We start from the raw sequence: 25,251 nt of genomic DNA, 5'->3' as shown, positions 1-25,251 counted from the left end.
TAATAATCAACATAAACGATTTGATTTCGTTTTGATATGGCAGAAAACGAAACGAAATCATTTCGTTAATTTGACGATCTTAACGTTAATAAACGAAACGAAATGACTTCGTTTCGTTTATTAACGTTGATTATCGTAACGAAATGATATCGTTTCGTTGGTTAAGCATGCCTGCCTGATTGATAGGTTGGGGAGGTTGAGGGAAGGTACATAGCATCTTTCCACTCGCAGATATTTTGACAATTGTGAATGCCCTCGGAAGTGCCACGTAGCGACTCATTCGTCCAAATATATACTTTCTAATTAGTCATTCGCACTCGTTTTGACATATGAACTTGTATCGAAAGATCCACCTTCCTTACCTCCGCCTGATTCTCGAAAAAACATGCGCCGACAAATCTGAGACGTGTTGTTTGCAGTCTTCTTCTTGTAGCTATAAAGAGATTCCCCGAAGTGTTTAGGAAGTTTTAGCGATGTTGATGATCCTTTGTCGGATATTGATCCGGTACGTTCCGGTAAATAACACCGTTAATGTACTAGCTCAGATACGATTTGATATGACCACGTTGGACCTTTTAGGACATCCAACCTCTTTCTTTTGTGAGGAACCTGGAGTCGCCAAGACCTCGCCTGCAGAATTCGTAAAGGGGGGAGAAGCTATACACTGTGCTGGCAACTCCTCGAAAGGGTTGCGCTACTTAATTCCTTGAATCCCTGTTGTTTATAGTCTTCTCTATCGGCCATGAATCGACTCCTCTTTCTGATGGTCCTATCAGCTTTGTTAGTATACATAGTCGAGGCATTGTTTCAAAATGACCTATGATGAGGCGAGGCTCGTAAGGAACTCTGCATATTTGTTTAGTTTGAACTAAATCTTCACCGCCTCCCTCAAGAGTTAAACCAATGATGGTCTAACGAAACTGTCAGTCGCATTTATATTAATTACGCGACCAACTCAACAGCAAATTCAATTCCTTCAATATAACTGTGCCGCGAACATTGAAATGCCCATCGGAGCTCGACCCTAACGTGCAATATCCGATTTAGTTAATCCCAAATCTAATGCCTTATAGGCTGATTGGCTGTCAATATAGTTCGTTGCAATGATTTTACTGTCCAGAAGCATCCTATCTATACTGTCTTTGGCTGAGACCCATGAAAGAGTCATTGGAAAGTAACCCGCTGAATTCTGAAAAAGCTACATAGTGGCAAATGTAGGCAACACGTTCCTAGCATCTAGAATCCGATAAGATTTGGACGTCTAGTATGCTGGGTGGACATCAATGTACCCAAAGCGCCAGATATATTTGACCAAGTTTTCATTTCATTCGCTTAGTTTAGCTTTCTACATACTCCAAAGTTTGTTTACCCCCGGACTACTCGTCTTTCGACCGGGCATTGCCTTAAATGAAGTCATTCAGCTCACCTCTACATTCTGGGCTGCACAGACAATGGCGAATGAGAACCATCGTGAAAGGTTATGCATATATCACTAATTTCTTCGAGCAAGTACTTTCACAATAATTTTTTTAAGGGCAGGAAGCATCGAAAGTATCATAGTCAATGTAGTACTCCAACCGCATTAAACCTTCCAAGACTTCTGAAAAATATTGCTTCGACCAAAAGCCATGGTTAATGGTACATATTCACTTTCTCGAAACTTTGGATAATCGTCATTGATTCCAAATCATACTCTGTTACCTAGTTTACCGTTTTGTTCGGTATCTCAGGGCTTTTTTCTGATTCAAAATCAATCTGGCTGGACTCACTGACCTTTCCCATGCTCAACTTGCTTCTATCTCATCAAATGTGTGGCTTTTGTACAGTTAGTCGTTCTTAGCTCTTGAAGATAAGATTGCTCGTTACTTCTTCTGTCCTATAATAAGGATGGGAAGGTGGAAAGGGCACGAGCGGTGAAGTATTCAGTATTCAGTCGAAATGAAGGCCCTATACTGCATGCCTGGGACCGCGCGTGCTTTGTTTTACATTGTCCGCCAATCTCTTTACCGTACGTTCCAACAACTTACCATTTTTCTTCTCTTCATTATTCTTCGTTCTTGCATGTCGCTTTAATGGTTCTTAAGTGCTATTTTAATACACCGCGCTTATACAAGAACGGGAAGGGGGAGTGTCAGCCTTTTGATTGCATCATAAAAACCAAAATTTTTGGAGGCGGCAGCATTCTGAATGGTTTTCGTTTTCGCCGACTCTTAGTGGTTGGATGTTCATTGGAAGGTGATGAATGTTGGTTAGTGACTAATGCCTGCTGGAATCGCAATCTTTCTACAATCCGCCTGTGCTCCTACAATTATTGGAGTTGGTGTTTTGATACTTACCTTGGTCTCAGTTCTGTTGGGCTCCTCTTTCACCTCATTCCGTTTGTTTTATTGCGTTTTAAGTGCTCGTTTAATTATTAGCTGCAAAACTGTTATTTCCATTGAAAAATTAAACTGCACTGATTTACCAAAAAAAGACCACGCATGCCATTCATTTTTTATATTTAACCAACATTTTAATGGCTCATTTAGTTCAAATTCAATTCTACCAAAGTTAATAACCTTTGTTTCAGTACAATTGTACTGCTTTTCAATTTTTTTATTTTTTTGTTTTCAAATCATAAAATTCATTGCCAAAGACATTCGATTAATTGTTTGTTGGTGCATGAATTAAATCATGATTTACAAAAATATATATCAACGATCCAGTTTTAATAGCCCTCAAAGGTGTACGTGTTTGGCATATAAAGACGCCTGCAGTTAGGCAGCCATTGTTAACATGAGGCTGTTAAGGTTTAACAGAACTGCTGTTAGTATGACTACTTAACATAACTATTTCGTTTATTTTATACCCCAACAATTCTCAACAAGATAATGGAATATTCTAAAGACCTGCTAATGGGTGAAATGCTACTGTGGGAAAGCCTTTCAGCGCAATAAAGAGTGAATGTTTAAGATCCCTGCCGCAAAGCATTCACTATTACTTAGATATCTAAGTACGAAATTTCTGCCCTCCCTCACACCTTAATTATTCGAAGTTTGTGTTTGAAGCTTCAAAACAAAATTGTTTTATCTCCATTCAGAATTTTTTTGAAAATTTCTAATTAAGAGGTCGCAGCAGCATTACAAACATTTCCACGATAATTGTAATGGAAAAGAATCTAGAAAGCTAACTTTACTTCGAACACTATTATGGATCAAACTTTCCTTTCCTCATTTGTAGCACTGAGCGACACGAACCGAGTCTACGTATTAGAATGACTCGGTTTTTATGTGACCAATCCCTGGTATGTCAGTAGGGCTCCGTTCTACACATTCCACCCATATACAGGGCAACGTGCTGCTACGACACCGGAAAAATTATTACGGGGCTCCGCTAAGTCAAAGGCCAGTCCAAGTGGTCATCTCCTGCTAGGCGAGATCTAAAGAATAGCAAGAAAGTATATCTGTTTATCTAAAAGATTATCGAAATGTGTACAAATATCACCACCGTCGAGTAGTGTTCACAGCTCATGGGTCAGAGAAAAGGCAGAGGGGGCACTGCCATTTACAAGCAGTCATTGCGAAATCAAAAAGAGATGAAATATAATCTGAAACATGGCTCAGGTAAATTGCTACGGGCACACTATATGTAAGTTATGTTTATCTGTTCAGCCATTGGCTTGTGTGATGTATTTGATAATATTGGAGTTTCAGCCTCTGAGATTACATGTGCTATGTGTGAGATAAATCAAATTTATTTCTTAATGTTGAAGAGTTCGATTCTTACTTACTTACCTTCGAGGTGAAGGATAAATAAAAGCAGGAATCTGGAACCCTTCGGATACATTGTGCATGCTACTAGATGGTTGCCGATAAGCGATGGACTAGAACTGTAGTTTAATGAATGAATGGTTTCATTGGACCACTTGAGGGCAGTGAGCTGTCACAATGTCCATTAAAAAACTGCCGTCAGTCCATTTCTCTTTGTGAGTCTGGCACAGTGAGGACAGCAAAAGTACCAATGCTCACACATCTCATTGTTAAAGCATCTCCCAAGCCAAGACTGTCGCCGACAAGAATGGGGTGTACCGCCAAATAGTGCTTACGATATTGTCTGGGTACTTCCCAGTTTTTTATTTGCTAGTTCTCCTTTTTCTCTCACATGCTACCATATTGATACTACATTTACTTTGGATCTTTCTTCTGGGTTTTGAATATCAATTTCATGAAAAGATTGAATTGCATTTAGGTAAATATTTAAATATTTGTTAGCAAACACAAACCTGTCAATAAAATTTAATGCCTTCTCGAACAAACTGACTGAACTGTTGTATGCATACCAGTAGCATTTTTATTGTAGCTTCCTTCTCCCCTATCGTGTCCACTATACATTTGTTGTTATCTTATGTGCGCCTGTACTGATAACCGTACAACTCATGAGCATATGTTTTCTGTTATGTATCTACACATGTGTACATATTTGTGTGGTTGTTTATGCACCATTACATGTGCTCATGATGTTCCCTTGTCTCAATTCGACTCCCAGCAGAGTGCACCAAAACCGCAGAACTCCAAAACAGCAGCACTGAAGCCACTGAAGACACAGCTGTTGAGTAAATACATAGCACATAAACATACATACACACATACTTAAGCTGGTGTTTCTTTGGTTAAGGTGGCGGGTAAAAAGGCAAAGAGAACAACAAATAGTGGGTACTCAATAACAAAAAAAAGAGGAACAGCAGCAGCGCCATCAACAGCAAACGAACATGAGAACATTTATTTGTATGTAATTAAGTAAAGAAAACATTAAAAGGACAACACACAAGAAAATCAACACTAAGCAAAATAAATCATGTAAACACAAATAAAAAGTAGTCGCTGTAAAAGAGCCGACAAAAAAAAGCAATAACAAATAACTTGTAATAATCAGGGCGAAGATTGCATTAGAGCGGCACTAAAATATTTCGTTGAAGTTGGGGCGCACTCACTGTAAAAAATTACATGAGAGAGCACTGATATTTAAATTGCTGTTATTTAAAGACAATACATCGTTGCCACTTTCAATTTTATTAATAACGAAAATAAAGTCAAAACACCCTTAAAAATATAAAAGAAACTCCAAAAATTCGCAACCAAAAATAATATTGTAGGCTCATATTTAAAGTCAGTTTGCCTGTAGGTGATTGCAATATCACTTACTTATCATATCCCAAAATATACATATAATTTGGGCATGGCCAAATCCTGATAAAACATTCCGACGTAAGCCAGGTCTATGCATCGGAATGATTTGGTCTTCATCCGATCTAGAGCTGTGACTTCAGTATAACGCTGTTTGATACGTCAAGTAGGTATATTTCATCATTCGTAATCCAGATGGGACAAAATCTCGACCATTGTGAAAATAATTATCAACGATATACTCGCTTTGTTTTGTTGATTTTCCGACAGGATGGATAATTGATGTATACTAGAACGATTTTCCGTCATACTTTGTCAACATTGGCTTGCAGATAACCCGGTTTAGGTGTTGCGCCATCAACAAATGAAAAATTACACTGATGAAGGCTCAACGCCGAAACCGGTTTGTCTTCAAAAAAGAGTTGACGGAAAATCGTTCCCATATGCATCTAAAATATTTATATTTAATTGCCGCCCTTCGGTATATCCACGGCTAAGTAGAATATCACCCCATCTCGGCTGCCAGTACGAAATCGCCCTATCTGAAAAATATTTTCAAAACGACCCAGTTTCAGAATTTGTTAAAAAAATTTTTTTAATTTAAGCTCGGATAAGGCGATTATGACCCAATTATGAGATAGAACATTTTTTTAAACGAAATTCGAAATAGGGCGCTCCTAAAGCAAATACTAAAAATAAAAATAAGGTTTTATTCAAAAAATTTTTTTAGATTAGGCGTTTTCGAATCGGCACCCGAGATAGGGAGATGTTTCACTCAGCACACAATATGTTCTAGGTTAGCTTGAAATGACCCAGTAAATAAAGACCTCACATAGATTGAATGTGTACATTGTGTTAACAGAATATAAAGTAGATAACAGGTGTAGTGTTATAAAATAACTCCATTCTCAAGGCAAATACAAAAATTTTATAGGATCTAACTTTACTGCTGCCTCAAAATATGGCAACTCTGCTGTAGTAGTAGCTGAAACCTTGACACCGCGAACGCAGGGCACGAACATAGAACGTCATCAAGCCTTTTTTCTTGCAGCACATCTGCTGTAACTGACGAGGCCTAAATTATAGGCATGTGACGCCAGATAGCAGTGACCAGTTAGTATGCCCATCATGAACCTTAAATATTTTTTCTTTAGAGATACGAGCAACTTGTTAAGTCTAATATGGTAGGATTTGCACCTTATCTTAGAAATTGTGAAGCCTCGCCTTTCATATTCATACCTTTCTAGCTTGATGGATCATATGCAACGCCTATCCCCGAAGGTTTTGGAGAGTGTTATGGATGTTGATGGTCCTTTACTGGATATAGATCCGTTACGTTCCGGTAACAAAGCACGATTAAGGTACTAGCTCGACCATCTATACCTTCTGGTACCATTCCGCCCACCACCCCCTAGTTCCATGAGGAAGCATTGAAGCTATAAAGCTTTGTATTGCGCTTATCAACCCCTTGAATCCCCATTGCCCTGGTCAAACCATCATTCAATAGTGGAAGGGCTTTATGAGGATAAGTATGAATAACGCCACCTGATTGCCGGTTTCGTTCTGGATCCTTTTGTAATACACCCACCCATAGGAAAACCAAAAATAACTTTGAATAGAATTGAAACAAAATATGTAATTTTCGAGAGCTGAACACCTCTATGATAAAATCACAACACGGCAACTCTGAAAATCTGGATTTCTTACAGCGCTAAAATAAAAACCAGATATTCCTGTAGCGCACATAACAGAGAAAGAGTACGTTTGACAAATAGAGAGGGAGAGCGTGCACTGTAAACATATAAAGTGCATACTTCAAACAGCAAATAAATTAAATGTGTGCCAACAAAGGTTGGATGCTGTTGCTGCTACCTGTTTCAAACATGTTCGATGGTTTGATTTGCTGGTCGAACTCAATTTCTTTTACTACTGTTTGTGGATTGTAAGTTGATGGTGGTCATGAAGGCAAGTGAGTGGGTGAGCGATAAGCAACCAAAAGTATAATTTGTTGTGCAGGAAAAAGTAAGGTAATTCACAATTATATAAAAATATTTTACGTATTTTAATTATTTTTTTTTGATCATTCATCGCGACAATAGAAGGGCTTATGCTTTGGAGGACTCTTTCTTCCTCCTGTCTTGCTTAAAGTCATTACCGAGGATTTGACGTATCATGAACATCGGGTTAAAGGAGATTTGGATTTCAGTTTACAAAACTCTAGATAGCTAATTCTAGTAGCAGAACTGAACCGTAATGTCACAATCTATTAAAAAAGCGTACAAATGCTGGCGATATTGATATTATTGACCTCAGCAAACGGTCAATGAGTTTTGCGTCTCTGGATTAGCCCAAGAGTCGAAAAAAGTTCACCTTGCGGAAGTACTTGCCGTCATCATAGAAAGAATCGGCGTATTCGCATCAACATCACTATTGACGAATACAAATTCGAAATGAAAAAAAATCCCTCTACAATTCGCTCATAGTACCCGTCCTAATGTATGGCTCGGAATCATGAACGCTGGCATGGCAAAATGAGTTGGATCTTGGAGTGTTCGAGATAAAAGTTCTCCAGAAGGAGATATGATGATGAGCTTTATGCAGATATCATGATAATGCAATGAATGAAGGCCTTAAGGATTCGCTGGCTAGGTCATGTTATGCGAATGGACGAAAGCGCTCTGGCCAATAAAGTTTTGAAATGGACACCGCAGCTTGAAAGCAGGGGACGGGGGATACCTCCACTGAGTTAGCGGAGGCAGCTGGAGAAAGATTTGACCGCCTGTGGTGCTCTACATTGGCATCAGTTACTGCGAAAAAGGGTTACCCCTGAGGTGGCTTATTACGAAACAATTATGATGATGTCCCTGTTGGTATTCAACAGAGCGTTTTTTGAGGACTCGGCAGTAACCACATTAAAATTCCAATATGGAGGAATCTCCATCTGCTCATATTTTCCATGCTAGCTGGTGCAGGATCCTCACCAAATTTTCACATCTATTGCCCGCCAGTTCTTACTCGAGTTATTGTGAGATAGTTGTTTTTGTAGCGATAAAATCATACCCCCAATACTTTCGACAGTGCTATCGATGTTGATGATCCTTGCCAGATTGAACCTTATAGCCCCCCCCCTCCTAGTACCATGAGGAACATGGGTTCATCAGATGCTTGCCTACTAAGAAAATATTCTTCATTCAACTCATAATATCTTCTCATAGGCATCACAGAGCCTCAATTAAACTTGAATGAACAAAATCACTTAACTAACACTTATTGAAAGTACCAACTAAGAAAATAACTCGACTGCATGGTATATGAGGTTAAAAGCCTTCTACAACCTACACCTAAAAATTAACTGTTGCACATATCATCCATCTTGCGAAAATCACCATGTCCCGCAAGATACATTCCACAACCGTTAAACAGCCGTTAGCACATACATATGTATGTATGGCTCCCCAGACGTCACACATGTTTGAATATCAAACCAACCAACATGAGCAATGCTCATGTATTGTATGACATGCGAGTATTTTTAGCAACCAGTTTCTTGCCGGCTTTTCTGGCGTTTAGAAGTGTTTGGTGTGCGATATAAATGACAGAAGTATTTAAGAAATTTTCGTATAAAAATTTCATACTAACGCAAAGTGTTTAATGTTGTAGCACGAGTTTTGCGAAAAGCTGCAATAAATTAGTGAAAACTTTGTGAATGGATGCATAAGGAAAATATTTAAAATTAATAAAACGAGTAATTAAAGTGAGAAAAACGGGAAAAAGTGCTCAGTGTTTTTATGTAAAAGCATGTGCTAAAGAGGAATGTAGCAAAGTAATTACTTACAGCACAATCGCAAATCAATCAAGTAAAGCAAACACATCAATATTCATACGCCTTAAAGGAAAATTTAACAAGGAACGATAGCCGCAACGAATTGAATTTAAAATTTTTTCGTTTCTCGTGATCAAACGGTCGCTGCAGTGCTGCTGCTGGTATCTTTTTTTCTTCCTCTGGAATTAGTGATTTCTACGCGTCCTCCTCTTTCTGTTTTCGTGTTTGTTCATGTGCGTACGTGTATTGTGCGATTTTCTTCATTGAGCTATGCCGGTACGTCGCGCTGTGACCAAGAACAGGTAGTGCCGATGCACAAACGTAACATAGCATATGCTACCTGCTGCCTGTTATTGTTACGATTAACGTGTGAAATACAACTATACGATAGACAAGATTTAGTGGTTGTGTTGAGCAAGTGAAACAAATGTGTGGTACATATTGAGGAAATGAGAAGATACATCACTGATTTGCCAAAGGCAATTACCAAGTGAAGCATTCATCTTGCATTGATGCAGGGCAGTATGTGGTAAAGAAGGAAAACCATAACAGAAAAAGTTAAAAGCAAAAGAAAACAAAAAAAATTGTTGTTACTTAAAATAGTAGAGAAGCAAGTGAAATAAGAGAGAAACCGGAAAAAGGAGTTATCGAGCAACAATAAAAATCAAAGGAAATAAAAAGGAGCAACACGTCGCCAACGAACATTGTGGGCATTTTGTGATTTTCGAAGCAGAAGTGGAAAAGCAAATACTAATGTAAGTGCGTTTTGTTAATTTTCTGATTATGGTAAAGTAAATCAGTAATTTTAGTTAATTTTTCATAAAAATGCTGCTTTGGTTTTAGAGCTGAATTCGATTAGATTTTTTTAAGAACCGATTTTTTCGATTCGATTCTAGAAAAAATCGATTGAATCGATTAAATCGAACCAAACAAAGTTTATTTAAATTTTGCTTATTCTTTGTAACAGTGTACTTGCTTACGTAATTAACCATTTACCCGATTTTTCCCGACAAATAAAGCTGGACAGTTCCTCTCTCGTTTCGTTGTCTGCGGACAAAATTGGAAGCATCAAGGAATGCCAAATGGGTCTTTACTTGATCCTTTCATCGGAGTGAGATATTTAGTATAGTCTTTACCGAAATATCATACTTTTTGCGTTTTTTTTATCTTTTATTTCAAGATGTAGGGAAAGCAACCTTGGGAACATTAACCAATACACTTTCTTCTTTAATACTTATTATTACAATAAGTATAATGTTCTCGCTTCGATTACGGCATTAGAATTGATCTATGTTCAGCGTCATATAAAAAGGAAGTATTTATTACATACGCAAGGTAACATGTTCTCAGTATACGTTTTGCAACTTTTTAATTAATGAGGTATGCGGAACTTTCAATTGACAGCATACGGCAATTTGTGTCATGGATTGCGTAGTTTCAGTTAAAAACTGTATGGAAGTATTTTATTAGCTTATTGAAAATAAGGAATAAGGAATTTAATTGACGAAATTTCATAAAAATTGCCACTTCTGTTTTCGTGTTTGCTGCTGCCTATGTCATAAAAAGTATTGATTTTATATATTTGTTAAAAATGTGTTTCTTAATGTTACTCGTGAATGCAAAACGTGCCGAGGATCCAAGCATTGTGTAAAAGATCTGAATCCGTTATCTTCGACAATCCTAAAGGGTTGCATATCTGTGGCAATGATTCTAATCAAAGTACAATCCAGTTGTTTTTTCGCTCATCTACACACTGAGACTTCCTAATGTTGTTGTTATTAGGTTCAAAAACGGATTCTATAGGAGCTGTTGATGAAGACATTTCCATCAACGTTGGATGCGACCGCTTCAAGTGATTTAACAAATTGGTTGTATTTCCACCTGTTTTGCATTTTTTTAAATTAGTTTTCATTTCGTACTGAACACAATATCATACCACAAAATAGATAAACACATATATTGCCAGAAGTGCGAAGAAATTTCTTCATCTTTCTCCTTTCTCTCGAAGCCACCAACACAATAAAGCTAAATTTATAAAAACAAAAATTACAGAATATGTATTTCCTCAAGCGTCCGTGAAGTATAAAGTGATGAAAACTTCGATACTTAACGAATCGAACGATTTAAAAAAAATCGATTCTACATTTTAAAAAAAAAGATCGATTAAATCGATTAAGAATCGATTCGAAATCCAGCTCTAATTGGGTTCTTTTGTCTATATTGGGGAATAATTGATCCCCTCTAGTAACAATTGGGATTAGTCAGTTTGGAATTTATATACCAAGCTTTAAGAAATAGTAAAACACAAAAACTTAAAAAGCTTGTATTAGAGTTTAAAAAAATGATAAAATCGATAAGAATTCCCCAACGGGTAGAAGGAGGAATTGTCCGACTGTACGCATAGGCGAACAAAAAAATATCTCGAAAATTACTATGTAGTAGGGGTACAAATAGCACGTATCAAATATCACCTGTGAGGGTATAAAGGAGGGTACAAAAAGGATCTGTCCTACATTACCCATAGGGGTATAAAGAGAACTTATCCAACACCGTCCGACATGTCCCTTCAGGCATAAACAGGTACAAAAGGGATCATTCAAACTCATACAAAGAGATCAAAAGTGGCTATAGTCGCATATTGCTTAGCGACTTAATCTGGATTCATTCTCCACTAATCGATTTTTCGCAGGGCTAATATTTAAGTATAAGGCTCTTAATATGGAACTACTTATTTTTTTCAGTAAGCGTGAGTGCGGCTGGTTCTCCTGCAACCTGAAAGCAGAAAATCGAAATTGTGTTCAAAAATAAAAAAAATTGCATGTGTTCAATGGGTTTCCAAGTGAGCCGAATGAATTTCATAAATTTTAGAATATGAAATTAGAATGTGAATAACTCAACTCACATAGCAGCTGAGAAGCTGCTGGTACAAAAGACAACATAATTTGTTTGAAGAAGACTTCGTACTTTATGCCGACTTCGAACGGTAGCTGCAATGGAGATAAAGACTGGGAAACTTTTCATGGCAGAAATACTCTAAAAGTGTTTGCCAAACCATTCCTCAATTTGTTTTTGTTTCCCCAAATTCCACTTACATATACTGAAATATAATTTTTGGCTTTTTGTATTATTGTTTAGGAAATGGCTAATCTGGAAGACTTATACTTCCTAAAAGTGATAATCTTGTTGGTCTTAGAGGAGAACGTAGGGCATAACCCGATAACGGATAGTGTTCTTCGAACGATGATGATTGTATCTCAGTTAAGAGTAGGTAGCCTTTTTATAAAGCAATCTAACATCTTGTTGTTGCTGTTGTTGTAGAGATAAAGACACTGCCGAAAGGTTTTTGGGAAGTATTATCGAAGTTGAAGGCCCTATGCCAGTCCACCCCTGTTGAAACTGCAAATTTCCTTGGACTTCCGTTAGATGATATTGATGACAATTTGTGATCGGTCGTGCCTATTGGATGGGACGAAGCACGGCTACTTGGTCAAACATGTACAATTTGTTAAATATCTCAATCGGATTCTGAGATATAAACCAAAATTTTAATCAGGGGTTTTACTATTAATAAAACTGTAAGTGCGGTCGCTATTATGGCACCTCCAAAGCAGTTTCGATAATACTAATGCAGTTAGGAGTTACATTTGAAGACCGAGCAAGAGTGTACTTTAATCATAAAAACTTAAGAGAATATTTATGTAATTCTAGCCGTACCACATTTTTGGGCTATTCAAATCTAGGTCAAGTAGATGGTTCGAATTGTTCTATACAATGAGGTTCCGTCATACATATACCATAAGCAGGTAACAATTTCTAGATGTGTATTGTGTGTGAGAAGTTAGGAAGTACTGTTCGAAATCCGTCAGGGTTTAGATCCCTAGTAAAACTGGTTATTTCTTCAATGCAGGAACTTATTTCTTCCTTTTATGGTAAGCATGCCAACATTTCTTAGTTGGCAGCGAGCAATACCTACACCCAAGAATAAAAAAGCAGAGAGCTTACATTAGAGTCATAAGGGGGTAGAAGGTAACGAAAAGGCCGATAAGTTCGCAACACTCGCCGAGTGGACGATATACGTCCCAATCCTCTTGGGAGAAATCAAAAGGAGACGGGAGTTGTGCAAAGCCTACGATATTAGACTCACAAAGTGGCTCATATCTCTGAAGAAAGAAGACTTAAGGCATACTGACTCACATGCTTATAAGTTAGTTTATAGAACGGAGGTAGTTTACACAATGGGACACGTCCTAAATGGAGATTGCTTCAAAATATTGTCATAGAAGCAAAATTTCATATAAGATGTGGAGTTTACCATATTCCAAAGCAATTATCCTGTTAACGTAGACGTGAGGAGTTTTCCGTGATCGCAATCTTGGAAAAGATCTTCTATTTTAAGTTTATATATCCAGTAAAGAGACTTCTTTCTGTAAAGAAAACGCTCATATTTTTCGTCCAGTATAAAGTAAAATCAGAATGACATAAGAACCAAATTTGCAGTTTCGAGGGAATATTTTTTCAGTCACTTGTTATTACTTTTGTTATTCGATACGCTATTGCAATATTTATTTAGTAAAAAAAAAAAAAAACAATTTGTTAACAATAGAACTATTTACAATTCAATAACCCTCTAACCCCTCAATATCTCACACTAAAACGGTATTCGGTGCCTATCAACTCTATATGGTAGGTACCTCACGTGTAATTTTGTTACATCGCTACCTACCTACTCATATTAACAATAACAAACACTTTGCGGCAAACAGCAATAAAGAGCAGAGCGCCAGCTGAGCTAAGTTTACTTTCGCAATGAAAAAGCAGCAACAACAAAAATCAACATTTTTCAACGTAGCGAACAATGCGCAAAAAATGCGAAAGAAAAAAGTGAAAACAATATCGCAAAGAACAAAAGGTATTTGTAAAGCGAAAAATTTACAAGCAAAAAAACAACAATTAGAAATAACTGTAAAATTGCAAAGCAGAGCAGAAGTGTAGTACAACTAAAAAAGAAAAAAAGTAGATATTGTTAAAATCTCATATTTAGAAAAATAAAATGAAACATAAATCATGAAAGCGTAAATTGAACATAATTTTTCACAAAATTTGAAAAGACTTTTGCAATTGTGTGAGCTTTGAAATTTTTAATTAACGCTTTTTGAATTTAAAATTTGTTTATTTTAAAATAATTTGTTTGATTGTTTATAGTAAATTTTTGTGCTACATTGTTTTATCTTTTTAAAATTTTTTTTTTAATTGATTTCATGATGCAGTAACAATTAGGTAACATTTTGATGAATTAGATATATTCGACACTATTGTCATAGTTGTTGTTGCAGTAATGCTGGAATGACATCTCTTACTCAGATTTGAGCGCAGGTCCTTTCCTCACATAGATCCTACTACTGTGGAAAAAACTGACCCAAGACAGAAAAAAGGCTGCACATTGCAGATCAGAGCATCATAAAGTGCAAGCAGAGCCACATACCAGTGCCACTAAGCAGAAGTGCCCTGGAATGCATACCAGCATTGGAGAGTCTTCGCGATTAAGGTACAAAAAGGCCCATGAGTTTCAAAAGGAGAGCGCATCACTGGATGAATCGACGTAGACGTCCTAAACCGCTTGGAAGAAATCAAAAGTAGACAAGACTTACAAATGATCCATTAAGCAGGAAAGGCGTGGATAGAAGGGCGACGCTGCAAAATTTCTAAGATCCTGTGTAAATACTACCATATCAGATTTACAAAAGTTGATCATATCTCTAAAGAGAAGAGGATCAAGATGGGCAAACTAAATCGCCACTAGCGTATTTTATAACAAAAGTTTGGGTACATAACAAAAGTTCTGGACTCATTCAGCTTATGGTAGGTCTTTATTTACCGATCAGTTCAGCTTAACCATCGTTCGAAAATCTTTTTTAAACACACCACTTTTGTCTCTCCATCGCCAGTTCTTTCTGAAAAACTTCACGTCTTCACTCAGATCGTACTACAATTCCTGGTATTGGCTTGTTAAATGTACTTTTGTACTACGCCCCTTACTTCGAAAAAATACAACCTAGGTCGCTAGTCTTGTGATCAAACACACGCCTATCTTAGGATCATTGGTATTATGGTCGGACATTACAAAAATCTTTAAGCCGGATTACATACAATGCTGAACAGCCAGTCCATGCAATTTGTCACAAATCAGATCACCCTCAAGTAGCCATGCCACCACCCAGGCAAATAAGATAACTTTTCCGTAAGATCTGGCATCATATCGCTGAGTCATTTGCTCTGAAGCAACATGAGGAGTCTTTTACTTTAATCACACATACTTCGTTACAAGAGACCAAAACACAATAAGAACACTTCCCATGGGACACATAATGCTCTTTCTAATGAGCACTCAACTTTGGCATGTGTTACAGTACATTTCTAATACCACTTACAATAACTCCCATATGGTCCTACCCTGTAAAAACTGCTGGTTTCCTTAGACCACCGTAAGGAGATTTTGAGTACAACTATTTAATGGTTGCTTTTATTGCCTTTGGGGGTGAGAGGGCGACGGGGTAAAACGATGAGTACCGAATCGGCGTACCCGTCTCCCTTCTTCGTCGCTCTAGCGCTTACTAAACGGTAAAAAGCCAATTTACTTTGTGCAATTAGTATTGTAACGAATTTAGAGAAAATCCTCTTATTAGCAACCTTCTACTAACGCTCGAATCACTAAATTGTTGAATAAATAACTCCACTATTCAATAATGTAAAATGGCCTTTATTCAAGTACTTCACAATACTACTACTTCTCGACAGATAGCGTGCTTAAATCAAACTCATTGTCGTGCCTCAACTGTTGCTGCTTTTCATACTGTTTGGTTTCCTCGTTGACATATTTCTAGGCGCTTCTATTTCTAGAATTTACTAGTTAGTTATCAGCTATAAATTTCTCAGCTATAACTACAGATGCACGATTTTGTAGCTTCTCTCATAGCTCATGCGCCTGTTTATGTGAGTGATACTTGCACAAATGATTGCATACTTTTGTTAACAGAGAAGAAAACTTTAAATGCTTTCCGCTTTGATCTTTATTTTTCAATTTGTTATAGTTATTTTTAAACTTTCGATCACGGTAACATTTATTATTCAAAAGGTATTTAAAAACATTGTGTCTTCTAGTTTGGCAATTGGCGTCGCCAGCTCCTTGAACACCCTCATTGTATTCTTTCTCTGAATTTTATTAATACTCGCTTTTTAGCATAAATTCTCTTAATGTTATTTTAGAATATTAATTTATCGATCAACAATCTGTCAATCATAATTTGCTCATGGCTTTTTGCTGAGTAATAAACCACCTTGCAAAAATAAAAATTAAAAAAAAAAATAAAAATAACATACGAATCACATATAATTTTTTTATTGTTATTTGAAATGAGGATGCGGAACCTGCATGGAATATCAATATTTATTTGTTTCAATGTAGATATATAAATTATTTATCTCAGAAACATAATATCAACAAAAAGAGTTTAGCATCAAAAAAATCGTCACACTTTGAATGCTAACAAGCTTTCGTTCGTATAAAACCCAGTAGGACATCAAACTTGCGTTATGCTGATTTTGGAATTTTAAAAAATCTAAACATAAAAACTCAAGGTAATATTGACTGGTTTTGGGTTGATTTTTTCAGAAACTTATAGTTGAAATTTTTATATTTGCATACATAATGTACCTTCGTGCAGATCGGTTACTGTTTTCTCATGATATTGTTGCGAATTTAAGAATTACCGATTAATATTTGCCTGCTAACCGTTCGATACGCTGAACTGTCGAATAAATAACTCAAATCTTGAATTGAATTGAAATCTTTAGTATATAAAAATTTTCTTTATTTACAGCACTACTATGGTAGTAATACTTCAAAATTATTGGCGTACTTCACTTACAACTTTTTAAAATCAACTCTTTCCGAGAGTGCGCTGTTTATATACTCTCGACACGTTCACCTATATACCAGGGTGTAGACTTTTCGCTTTGCTTGTTTACATCCCTATTTCACTGCATCTCATATTAACTGTTGTCTTCTATTAAATGTGTGCGTAATGTCGTCTACGCTCTTTGGGTCTGTGTATATGTGTGCGTAACGTCGTCTACGCTAATTCGCTTTGCCACCACCTGGTATGGATTCGCCTTGTATTCAGCAATATTCGCTTCTCTCTCTCTAATTGAATTGGGTTGTACTTTACAAGTAAAATTTTATAATGTGTTGTATGTATTTGGTCAGATATCGGAACAAAAATGTTAGCACTACTTTCATCTAATGTTTCCTGAGTATGTTTCAATGTGAGCCAGAGACGCCTCTCGCAGAATATTCCAATTTTACCAATTAGTCTTGCCGCTATTAGATCATTAAGTTAATCAATAAATTTCTTCATTGGAAAATTGGTCATTTTCCCTTCAATTGAACGCTGAAACTCAAACCACAGCGCGAGTATTTATTACAAAATTCTATTACTGTCACCTACTTTAATGCCATTGATCGAGTGATGTTGACAACTGCTGCTGTTAATCTAATTTCGCTGACGTGACGTGTTTGTATATATTTACAAATATTTAGCAATTTATTGAGCAACAACAATAGAAGTGAAAAAATTTGAAAATTTCAATGAAAATGAAGAAATGAAAGAACGCGAGCAAAAGTTGCGGAATTTGGCGCACAAAAAAAAAAAAAAAAGAAGCAAAAAATGTAAATATGTGTTAATGGGTGTAAGTGTGTGTAGTTGGATTGAGAATTTTGTTTGAAATATATTTTTATATATTTTTTTTGTTGAAAAAACTTGCTGTAACAGTGGTTCCGTTAAATCCATGGCAGCGAACGAAGAAATGTATGTTTAGTACGAGAAAAAATCGCCTACCATTTACTTGCTTAGACACTAATTTCAAACTAGTTACTTCGGGAGTAGCCTTTTGTTTATTAGCTATACATCGTTACCAAGTTATTTACCAAGTGCTACATCATTATTGTAAAGATGGCACTTGTAAGGCTTTTCAAAAGTTCCTGAATTCCTAGCAAGGAGAAAAAAGATGCTGCTAAATAACACCAAATTTGCGTATTAGTTAAAAAAGTCGAAAATTTTCGAATTTCATCAACAATTTTTTTTTGTGGCCACCGTGGTGTGATGGTAGCGTGCTCCGCCTATCACACCGTATGCCCTGGGTTCAACTCCCGGGCAGATCAACATCAAAATTTTAGAAATAAGATTTTTCAATTAGAAGAAAATTTTTCTAAGCGGGGTCGCCCCTCGGCAGTGTTTGGCAAGCACTCCGGGTGTATTTCTGCCATGAAAAGCTCTCAGTGAAAACTCATCTGCTTTGCAGATGCCGTTCGGAGTCGGCATAAAACATGTAGGTCCCGTCCGGCCAATTTGTAGGGAAAATCAAGAGGAGCACGACGCAAATTGGAAGAGAAGCTCGGCCTTAGATCTCTTCGGAGGTTATCGCGCCTTACATTTATTTTTTTTTTTATTTAGACTTGCTTTCTAAAATTTCAAGGATTGCTGAAAAGGAGAAACAAAATTCTTTCAAATTAAAAACAAAAAAAAAATTTTTTTTAAATTTAAATACTTGAAAAAAAATTTGAAAATTTAAAAGTTAGAAAAAATGTAATAAAGCTTTGCTTTGAGTACCTTGCAATGAATTGAGTTCCTGCAAAGCAGAAGAAAGGTTCCGAAAAATTACGCAAAATTTTTATTTTTTTATAAAAATGTTTAGTATTGAAAAAAGTGACAAAAAAGTAGGCTTTGAGTAAATTTTTAATAACTCCAGAGAATGAGAATAAAGTGCTGCAAAAAGCACCCAATTTGTAGACTGTTTTGAAAAGTCAAAAGATTTTTAATTAGGACAACAAAACAAACAAAAATGTACCAAGTTATTTTTTATCACTTTTTAGTAGTTCAAGAATTGCTGGAAAAGGGGGAAAAATTCTATTAAATTAAAAAAAATTAATTAATTTAAAAAAAAAAATAAATATTCGAAAAAAATTTCAAAATTTTAAAATTTAAAAAAAAATTTATTGAAACGTTTTTCTGAGTAGCTTTCAACGAGTTCAGAGTTCCTGCAAAGTAGAACAAAAGTTGCGAAAAATTTCGCAAAAATTTTATATATTTTGAAAAACTGTAAACTAGTTTCTTTAAATTCCCTTTTTAGTAGTTCAAGAACTGCTGAAAGGGAGTAGCACAGTACTGTGAAATTTCAAAAGATATACATAAATTTTACTCAAAAAATTTAAACTGGAAAAAATTTAAAATTTGGCAAAAAGTGAACGGTGAGTGTAGCTGCCATTGATTCCGCAGTTGATGCAGAGTAGAATGCGAAAAGTTTCAGAAAAAGTTGGTTTGTGTACAATTTATATAATTAATTATCCTTCTGCTAAAAGAGAGGAAGAAAGTTAACAACATTTTTTTTCATTGTTTTTCCTTCAAAAAGTTGGAAAATTTGAAAAAAAAAATAAAAAAAAACATGTTCTGAGTAGCTTTGCAGGGGCATACAGTTTCTGAAAAGGAGAAAAAAACTACACACAATTTTTTAAATTTTTCGAAAAAAAATTAAAATAAGTTATATTTTTCAAAAAGTGTAAATATTAAAAAAAAAATCCTGAGTGGCGTTTCAATAGTGCAATTCCTGAACAGGAAAAAAAATCTGCAAATTAACGCAAAGTTTTTGTATTTTTCGAAAAAGTGGGCAAATTTGAAAAAAAAAACTGTTCTGAGGAGCTTTTCAATAGGCATACAGCTTCTGAAAAGAAGAAAAAAGTTCTAAAAAGAAAATTATTTTTAAATAAGTTTGTCCTGAGTGACACTTTAATACACCTACAGTTCTCGAACAGGGTTTTTTCCCTGCTAAATTATGGCAAATTTTTATATATTTTAAAAAGCTTTAAAATTTTGAAAAAAAATATAGAAAAAAGTATTTTAGAGCAGCTTTTCAATAGCTTTCAAGTTCCTGAAAAGGAAATAAAAAGCTCTGTAAAAGCTAAGTCAAATTTCGTAACTTCAGATTTTGAAGTTAGCTCCTTTTAGATGTTAGGTGAGCGACTTGTGCAAAACTTCGCCCAATCATTTTCATACACATGCAATATTCCTTTTTTAAGAGAAAAATTAGCACAAAATACATAGTTCACAAATAAATGTTAAGTGCTATCGTTAGCTCCCTTTGGAGCTGTCTTAAATTCCATTTTATACACTATAACGGTAATTTGTTGTTGCTATTCATTTTCATAGTTACATCACACTTAGCGCAAGGCTCATCAGGTGCATTAACTACATACACCGACGGGTGTAATAGCCGAGCATTGGCAAATCGATGCCTTAATGCACACGAGCTAATTCAGCACCAAGCAGACAACGAGACATTAAAAAAAAGAAACTTTCACGCTCAATACACTCGCAGCTAGTTAGCCCAGACTAGCTTAGTCAGTGGGTAAATAGCAGTGCACCACAAATGAGGGTCATAGGGGTCAGTTGGCTAGCATGAGAGAAAAGGAAAAATTAACTCAATAATCTAAACTCAGTACTAATGGGTTTTCTATTACTTAACATAAAAAAATTTACTCTACTTTTCTATAAAAACGAAATATTTGCTCTTAATGTTAACTTTGAAGGAAAAAGAAAAGCACAAAAAAGAAAAAAAAACCTGCCAAGAATAAGCTACATTTGCCACCTCAATTGTTGTCACTTTTACCGCTGCAAAATGTGAACGTTACATAGTGATTTGAGCGCAAGAGTAGTGTAGGTTGCAGAAGGTGAGATGCTTCGATGCAAATGCTCTGCTTAAGAGGTTACGAGCACACATTGGCGCAATAAATGTCAGCTCAATTAGCGGTTTATCTATGTCAGTGGTGCACAGCATCATGGCGGAACACAGAGGTGGATACGAAGCGACATACATACAAACATTACTAAGAATTCCATGTACTTTGTTTTTGTAATTCGATGGCTAATGTCATAATCGTATTGTGCTAGAAGTTGAAATTTCAAATAACACTAAAACAGCATCAATCAGCGGATTTCAGGCTGTCACCTGTTCGGTTTCGGCATACACAGCATCTTCAGTGCTTTCAATGGTAAGGGAAAGGTTTATCATAGAATATGTACGCAAGTTATTCATTATTTGAAGTTAGCTGCTACCGTGGAAACTGTTTCGGATGCCTTTGTAGATCGAGTAGCTTCCGGTGACTCATGTGTGCACCACATATCCAAATCAAATTACTTACAGCTTAATATGATGCAAGTTAGCATCTGTTAAATTAGATTTGTGGGTGAAAAAAAAACTTTTTACTTCAAAATATAAATTAAATTGAGAGTAATGACTTACCTAGATTCGTAGTTTTCTTAGACTACATTCGGTTCTGTCTATTATTAGTAGGTGCACAGAGGAAGGGTAAGATTACAGAGAATGTTTCGAAGTAGGCTCAAAGATATTTAACTGGTAACAAAATAAGTTAGGCGACAAGAAAAGGCTATCATAGGTCATTGCTTCAGCCCGAGAGCCTCTGGAAATATGTGAGAACCAAGCAGCATTCTACGGCTCACAAATTCCGCTGTATGAGTCAGATAAACTAGCTTTGGTAGTCGTTCTTGATCTTGTATCCCTAATCTAGCAGGAGTAGCGCTGACAGGGATCTAGACTTTTTTCCAACGTATACTTGGGACACCACATTGTGGACCAGGCATCTCTGCATCTAAAAAAGTTGCCTCAATGGGATTTGGAACCAGGAAAAAGGAATGTTTACTAGAAATGTTTTTTCTAATGAAAGAACGGTTGTGCCTCAAGTAAAGTATAAGATTCTCCTATATCATCTCAGGTCCGAAATCGCTCTGTTTCATCAGAACTGTCTAAATATACCTAAACGCAATGGGATCGGCAGCATGGAGGCTTGTTAGATTGTCCCAACTCAGTTACAGTTCCGCACTTGTTTTGGCTAAGCATGCTTAATTCCACTGGACGTGTCGCGAGCGGAGGAAACCGTGTCGGATGATTTAGATTGTGATGATGCTTCCACATTACTCACCTGCTTCCGAGCAACTAGAGAAAAGAGGAAATGTAGAACTTCTTCTCAATAGCAGCACCAGGAATGACTTGATTGTCTTTTTCTGAGAACTAAACTTACGAGCAGTTCAAAGTTAGCGGTTCCTCAGTTATCGCTGTTTTACAGTAGACCTATAACCTATAGCCCCAAATTCAACGGTGAACAAAGCAATTTTCCGGGCTTGAGTGAGGTCCCTCAAAATCAGAAAAAACCGTTCATCTTAACTTACCAATTCGTATCCATCCCTGCTAGTTCAGTGAATAAAACTCTTTGCTATTCCTTCTTCTAAGCTCAAGTAGGTCATGATGTGTATATTTCTTTTGATACTCTGAACTCTCCCTCCTCTTCAACGTATCACTGAGTCTCTAGCAGCTGCACTCACACAAATTTCGTCGTTTCCCGCTATGCTGTTGGATGTGTCCTAGATTATTTTGCTATGCTATTCAGTACCAAACAGGAAATATATTTTTGACATTAGCAAAATATCCTTTGTTTACAGAATCATTGCGCGCTTACAAAGCAATATGTCAGCAGTTCCCCCGCTGAGTTGAATAACATAAGCACATGGAAGTAATTTGCTGCCGGCGGCAAGTCAGCAGTTATTTTTTCATATAATCAGATAGGCGAGGTGCACATACACCAGTGCCGTCAGCGCTAGTTGATTTTGCCAACCTTTGTGTTCTTAAGCAGTGTTCGGATGGGGAGATTTGTTCTACTGGCAACTTATTGCTTGTAAACAATAGAATATTTAGATGAAGCACTTTTCGAAGCAAATGGACGAGTATCGAGGCGATTACTCATCAACAATAGGTCCACGAGCAACGAGTTGCCGGCGCATTGAGTATCCTCACTTAACAACGCTTTAGAAGCCAAAACTTATAAACCCAACAAACCATCCTTTTCCTCCTCTCTTAACTCGAGCATCGCGTTGCCAGCGCATATTACCCTCTTTTAGGACTACGTTAGAAGCCGAAGCTTATCAACTCAGCCAGACTTCCGTCTCCTCCCTCAGCTTGTTCTATTGTTAGCATACAAGAAAGAAGCTTCTAGCAACTCGTCCGCTTTCGTCGCAATTCAATCCCGTGGTAAAATGTGCAACGAGTTTGCCAGCCAACGACGTCTGCCTGTCTGAACGCAGTATAAACTTTGTGTTTGCTCTCTATTATTACAAGCGCCAATGTCGAGTTGATTGCCCAAAAGAGGCAGATGTACTTGGTGGAAATGAGTTCACATAAACGCGCATACATACGAGTATGTTATTATTTTCTAGAGTTTCAGTTTCGTATAGTCAATGAGGCATATCAAAGTGGACGCATACTTTGTTGGTGTATGTGAGTCTGTATATGTGCGTAAGTGGGCTCATAAACAATATCAAATTACCTGTGCGTACTGTGAGCACGTTTTTTTTTTTTTTTCAAAAAGTTACTTAGCCTCTGTGAGGCAACGTTGTAAGTAAGGGAATGAGATCGGACTTAATCTCAAGGGTGGGTATGTAGTAAAAACAACTTTTTCCGTTTGGTTTTACGCCAGCAAAACAACAATAAAATAAAATAAAATTTGATACATTCGACGTCCTCCATGAAAATGCGTATATTGAGTTCATTTACTAAGTATATTGACCGCACTGATTCAAACTTATATGGGAATTTGGGGCATGGCAACGCACATATCGAATGGTCTTATTTGATTACTTTGTGGCACTTACAGCCTCGAGCATGGTATTAATCAAGGTTTAATAGATACGCAAATGGTACTTACTCGCAACATGCAAGCGGTCTTGATACCCATACCAATGTCGAGTGCTTTGGGTGTGAAAACAAAAATTTGTTGCAGCAATCAATAAAGTTACATGGCTTTGAAAAGCTCTGAAATAATTTAACGCCAACGTTCATTTCAACCTGATAACTATTCTGCAAAGAGAAAGTTAAAGGGAAAGAGAGAGAGAGAACATTCAGGCACTACTACAATGTAGTAGCGTCCAATAGTACAATGTAAGTCACAGGTACAATTTAGCGCTAAGTAAAAGCAAAGCTACAACACTTCATTCGACAGAGCTTGTCGCTGCAATTCTCAACTAATTCATGTACGCTCATTATAAGAGAACATCAGTGAATTGCCTGAATATGAAGAGAATTATAAGAATGTAGGTGATCTGCCAACCAGAAATTCGGGAGAGCCTCAAACAAAACTTTCACTATCAAACTGCGTAAACTATGTAGCAGTTTGTCCTCTGTAAGCAGTTTGATTTTTTTATATAGGCTGAGATAATGAATAGATTTGCATTCTAAGCTAACGGCTAGCCATTAATTAACTGCCGAACAACTTTCTCTTCTTTGGCTGCTTATGAGAGCTATCACCTCATCTCACTTTCTTTAATTCACCTGAGTTCGCTTAAGTTCTGTGTATCCAGCAAAGTTTTTATTCACCTCATCCTGTTCCCATTTTGTTTGACAGTCCGTCTTCTTTCTCTGCACATCTTCTCAACATACCTCTGCCCATAGTATACATCAATCTGATGTTCTTGCATGCGAAACTTAGCGCTGCGTAAAAAATTTATTGTGCTAATGCGTTTTCGTTGTTCATGGCCATGAAAGTTTGTGATGATGAAGTGCAACGTAGAGGAAATATAACTAGCAAAATGAAAGGAAATATGTTATAACAAACGAAATTAATTTATTGTAAGAATCAAGTAAAAGCTTGGAAAACATTGGATATGGAACGGAAATTAAAAATGTTTAAGGAAAATTAGTAATAAAAAATATTGTTTAACAAAAATGTTACAAAATGAATCGAACAAATGCAGAGGATAAAAATTTGAATTTTAAAAAAATATTTAAAATATGTAATAAAGTAATAGTCAAAAGTAAGAAAATTTAAAAACAAATTTGGAATTTTAAGAATTTTGAAAATTCAATTAAATTTTAAATTAAAAAAACTTAATTTACCCGTTTTCTTTTTTTTGGTTAGTTTGAAATAATTTTAGCAAAGGAAAAAATTATAAAAATTAAAAAAAAAAATTATAAACTCGTAAAGTTTGAAAAGCTCCTAGATTAAATCGGTATTTACGTAAAATATACAAAACTCAGACAAATTCCTAAAAGTCATTAAACATTTCAACAAATACTTAAACAAAAAAAACTTTTTGAATTTAAAATTTTTTATAAATTCAAATTTTGTTTATGCATAAATAACCAAAAAAC

At 36.2% G+C, this 25,251-nt stretch overlaps 1 protein-coding gene and 1 long non-coding RNA gene across 3 annotated transcripts in view; one reads left to right on the top strand and one right to left on the bottom strand.

Annotated features, from left to right (window-relative positions):
• Window positions 1-2,662: 2,662 nt before the first annotated feature.
• Window positions 2,663-4,537, bottom strand: LOC137247591 (uncharacterized). 2 transcript variants are annotated; one of them, XR_010951867.1, is made up of 4 exons: window positions 4,262-4,537; window positions 3,774-4,181; window positions 3,487-3,710; window positions 2,663-3,418 (listed from the first exon to the last, which is right to left on the bottom strand). It is a non-coding gene; the product is annotated as an uncharacterized lncRNA (long non-coding RNA). The 2 variants fall into 2 exon arrangements; XR_010951866.1 differs by having other exon boundaries at window positions 2,663-3,710.
• Window positions 4,538-8,722: 4,185 nt separating this feature from the next.
• LOC137248921 (uncharacterized) overlaps window positions 8,723-25,251 on the top strand; it is a 350,579-nt gene continuing 334,050 nt past the window's right edge. Inside the window, exon 1 of the mRNA XM_067779904.1 lies at window positions 8,723-9,740. The gene's annotated coding sequence lies outside the window, so the exon portion shown is untranslated. The remainder of the gene's footprint in view (window positions 9,741-25,251) is intronic.

Source organism: Eurosta solidaginis, chromosome 4 (genome assembly GCF_040869045.1).
Source record: "Eurosta solidaginis isolate ZX-2024a chromosome 4, ASM4086904v1, whole genome shotgun sequence".
Lineage (NCBI taxonomy): Eukaryota > Metazoa > Arthropoda > Insecta > Diptera > Tephritidae > Eurosta > Eurosta solidaginis.
Note: the sequence above shows the minus strand (reverse complement) of the source record. Positions and strands in the feature narration are given on the sequence as shown.